Source organism: Microtus ochrogaster, unplaced genomic scaffold, assembly GCF_000317375.1.
Source record: "Microtus ochrogaster isolate Prairie Vole_2 unplaced genomic scaffold, MicOch1.0 UNK51, whole genome shotgun sequence".
Lineage (NCBI taxonomy): Eukaryota > Metazoa > Chordata > Mammalia > Rodentia > Cricetidae > Microtus > Microtus ochrogaster.
The window spans coordinates 304,342-309,326 of NW_004949149.1; positions in this window are offsets into that span (position 1 = coordinate 304,342).

The following is a 4,985-nucleotide window of genomic DNA, read 5'->3' on the forward strand; positions in this document are numbered from 1 at the left end:
ATCAGGAGGTGAGAACGGATGGATCAGAGAAGCAGAGCGGAAAACCGCTAGAGTTCTTTCCTCTACCAATGCGCAGACCAAAGGGGTGGTCCTGTCCTCAGACTGTCTCCTCAGACTGCTCTGTCTCCACCAAACCTCAGACTGCACACAGTTATATCCTTCCTGTCTCCAGCTCCCTAGTGCTGGGATTAAAGGTGTGTGCCACCAGCCATATTACTCCTGTCTCCAGCTCTGTAATGCTGGGATTAAAGGCGTAGGATCCCAAGTGCTGGGGTCACCTTTGTGTGAGTTCTGTTTCTCTTTTTAGAGAGATTTAATCTTGTGTAGGCAGGATGGCCTTGAACTAACAGCGATCCCTCTGCCTCTGTCTCCCAAATCTTGGGATTAAAGGTGTATGCCCCACTCCTGGCCTCTAGTGGCTTAGCTTTGCATTCTGATCTCCAGGAAAGCTTTGTTAAAACACACACAAAATATCACTCCAGTTGCTGACTTGAGTTTGTGCTGTGACAAACTGGGTCTTCCTTTGACTCTTTTGTATGGTAGCAGCTAAAGCTATGCATTTCCTTCTGTTTCTATGTGGCTATGTGTGTGCTTCATTGACTTGTGGTTTCATTTGTGAGAAACTAATCTTTATCTCCAAATGTAATTTATAACTTTTTATTAATAAGCCCAAATTGGGGCCACATGACAGATGAATTTACTTTCTAAGAACATGACACTGAGGATATTCACTGTCCACCAGATGCCTCTTGCAGGATCACTGCAGTGCCGGGATTGATTTGGCTTTAATATATAAGGTGTTCTGAATATTTAGAGCCTTTCAGTTGATTATAAGATAGCATTGTCTTACTTATTTTGTAGAGGGTGGATGATACCAATATTTGGTCTATTTGACTAAAAGGTGATTTGATAAATACTCTAAAAAATGCTGCATCATGCAAAATTTCTTTTTTTTTTAATGTGACTTAAATGCTGCTTAAAATTTTGCTAATTATTCACATCCTTAGTCCTCAGGGAAATGCAAATCAAAACTACAATAAAAACAAATGACAAATATCATGCTGGCAAGTTTGTGGAATAAGGGGACAACTTATCCATTGCTGATGGGAGTGCAAACTTGTACAGCTATTATGAAATCAGTGTGGCAGTTCCCCAGGAAACTGGGAATAGATCTACCTCAAGATCGAGCTATACCATTCTTGTACATATACCCAGATAACTTTACATCCCACTACAGAGGTATACTTACTTGTCCATGTTCAATGCTGTTCTATTCATAATAGCCAGAAACAGGAAAAGACTAGATGTCTGTCAATGAGTGAATGGATAAATGGATAGAGCCAGAAAAAAAGTCGACCTGAGTGAGGTAACCTTGACTCCAAAAGACAAACATGGCATGACTTCACTTATACATGGATGTTAGCTGTTAAATCTTTAATAATCAGGCTATAAATCCATATAACCACAGAGGTTAGGTATAGACTAAGGGATTGGGGAGGATAGGCTTAGATCTCCCTAGGGAGGAGAAATAGAACAGATAATTATGGATGGAAGTTGGGGGATTGGGAGGAAAGGATCAAATAGGGAAAGGGTGGGAGGTGATATATAAGGAGGGACAGCTAAAACTAAGGGCCATTTGAGAGGTCATGTGGGAACAATACAGTAGAAGCATATATATACATATGTATATATAATCCAAATAGAGCCGCCAAATAATAAGGGAGACTGAGCACCAACTGGATATCTCTCATTGCCAAATGAAGCTATAGTTCTGGAAATTGGTTCCATATAATAGAGTTGTTGCCAAAAGGGGCACCAGGGGAACCCCCAAACAACCCAGGTCATTGGTTACTCTCCAGAAACTGATGTTAAATTCTTGTTGCTGAAGACAAGACCTATTCAACTCTTTAAATAAGAAAAATCTGGGCTGGTGCCTACCTAGATCTTTCACTTGTACTGACAAATGTTCATGGTACTGGAATGTACTCTTCATGCTACCAAAGGCGAAAGGAAAACACCAACCCAGCCTCAAACCCTTGGGTCTACAATGGTGACCTGTCTGCCATATGTGCTATTGCAACGGTGGCACAAAGCTCATAGAAATAACCAACCCATCACTGAAGTTAAGGCCCACTCCTCAGATGGAATTGACCCTCTGGCCAAGAACCTGAGATTCGATAGGCCACGGACCTAGGGGTCCAAATGCTGCTGTTCTGCTAAAGGAAGATAGAAATAAAATGGATCTGAATGACATTCTGCTATACTCAGACCAGTGTCTCACTCATCCATCATCAGAGAAGTGTCCTCCTGCAGCAGATGGGAACAAAGACAAAGACCACAACTGGACCCTGTGCAGAGTGAGAGACCCTGGAACACTCAGTCCTAAAAGGGATGTCTCCATCCAATCCTCCTCTCAGGGCTCAGGGACTCCTCAGAAGAAGAGGTCATAGGACTGTAAGAGTCGGAGGGGATGGAAGACACCAAAAGGCCTTCTAAACAAAGTAGGGCAGATACACATTGTAATTCAGAGACTGGCAGAATGCACCGGGATGCATGGGTCTGAGCCAGATGCGGTCCCTGCCTGTAACCCCGAAGCTATCTCTAATAGATAACCACTTGTAAATGAAAAATTAGTTTTCTCCAACAGAGTCTCACTGGGTATACAAACAATATTTAAGAGAAAGATCCATGTCCGGCAGTAGATGGCCAACACTAAACAAATCCATTGGCATTTTTGAAGGTACTTTCTTTGGGTACATATTATCATTTTTGGTTTTTGTGTTTTATATGGGTGTGTATGTGTGTGTGTGTGTGTGTGTGTGTGTGTGTGTGTGTGTGAGAGAGAGAGAGAGAGAGAGAGAGAGAGAAAGTGAGTGTCTATGCATATATATGTATAAGTTTCTTGTGCTTTTTCTTTGACTCTTTTCCTTCTGTTTGTTTTGTCCTTCTCTGTTTTGTTAGTTTTTGTTTTATCTTATTATTTCTTTAGATACCTGTTTGAATTCTAATAAGAGAAAGAAAGGGTGTGAATTTTGTTAGGTAGTGAAGTGGGGAGGTTCTGGGGAGAGTTGGGGGAAGACAATCTGTAATCACAATATATTGTATGAAAAGAATCTATTTCAGTAAAAAAAGAAAATAGAAAAATCCTAATTGTTCATCCATTTGCTGATTAGCTCTGTTGCTTTTCCAGATTATTACCATGCTCTCTATGGGGAGCATCTTTGAGACCCCAGTGATCTAGATGAGGCAGGTTTTACTGGCAGGAAAAGGGAAGCATCATCTAATAGACGGACATTTACAGCTACGAATACGACTAGGTTATCATAACCCATTGGATCAAGAGGATTTTCTCTTACTTCTTGTTGTAAGGTTTCCCACACATTAGAATGGGATATATATTAGAATAGTATTTTTTAGCCAATTTCCTATAACATGCGAAAGGATAGTTATCTTAGCAGAATGACTTGAACTTGCTAAAGTTTTTCTAATTGATTTCTTCTGTTAGAACAACACATTATCCCAAGTCTTTTCATGTTGCATCTAACTCCAAAATTTTTCAAGTTTTTGATGATATGGACTTTTAAATATGTTTACTAAAAAATTAAGTATTATTTGCTGTGGAAAGCAGCACAGAGGCTCTTGAAAAACTAAAAACAGATCTGCCACATGACCCATTTATGCTACTCTTGAGTGTGCACTGGAAGGAAATGAAGTTGGTGCACAAGAGATTCCTGTGCACCCATTTTTGTTGTAGCACTATTAACAACAGTAACGGATTTAGTCTTGGCTCTTATCAACAGATGAATATAGTATGTGTGCAGAATGGTGTCTAGGTATCCATAAAGAAGAAAAAATATTATGCGATTTTCAGGAATATTGGTAGCAACTGAGGTTATCATGTTAAGCAAATGAGCCAGACACAGAAAGACAGGTTTAATGCTTTTTATCATATATGAAAATTTAAAAAACCCTGAAAATAAAAGATGGGTATTATTAGGAAATATGAAGAAGAGCATAGGAATTGGAGGAATAGAGGATTAAAATTGAGAACAAATATGGTTAATGCATGATATACATTTATATGGAAATTTCCATTAATATGAACAGTTAACACATGATAATAATTTGAATAAAAATCAGTATTACACATATGTGCTTAATGGACTTCTTTTGGTATAAAAACAGCTATAAACATCAATATATATTATATATATTTACTGTGATAAGAGTTCCCCTATATGTGAGAAATTTTTTTTTTTTTTGGTTTTTCGAGACAGGGTTTCTCTGTGGTTTTGGAGCCTGTCCTGGCACTAGCTCTTGTAGACCAGGCTGGTCTGTGAGAAATTTTATTTGTGTCCCAAACTTGACTATAGTCGTTGCCTTTACTTTGGACCTGATACTAATTTTCTAGTAGATCCAAGCTTGGATAGATACTTCTCTGTGTGATCAGCAAATACCCATAGAATATTCACAGCTTAGTTTTTGCATTTGGTATCTTTTCCCTGAAATGCCTCTCATAATAATTCATTTCTTTATTCAGTTTATGTTTAACAGTTGTGAGGAAACCACAAATGTAGCAAACTTTGTGATGAGCACTGGAGATGCGAATATTTGTGCTTCGGAACTGACAACATTTAAAAGTTCCTTTAATATTGTAGAACCAGAGAGCTCCACCCAGTTTTTGCTTCCTTGGGTTTATAAAGTTTTAGCACTGTGAAAGGCTTGTAACTTATGATTCAATTGAACTGTTTGACTGCAAACCAAAACCTATAAAAGCCAGATGAAATGTCAAGGTGAGCAACATCTTTCTGTGAATTAATTTTTCTAGCTTCATTTTCAGAGTAGCTTGGTTTCAGAATAGTGTAAATTGGAAAAGATCAAACAGATTTTCTTTTCTTCTCTCTCTCTTTCTTTCTTTCTTTCTTTCTTTCTTTCTTTCTTTCTTTCTTTCTTTCTTTCTTTCTTTCTTTCTTTCTTTCTTTCTT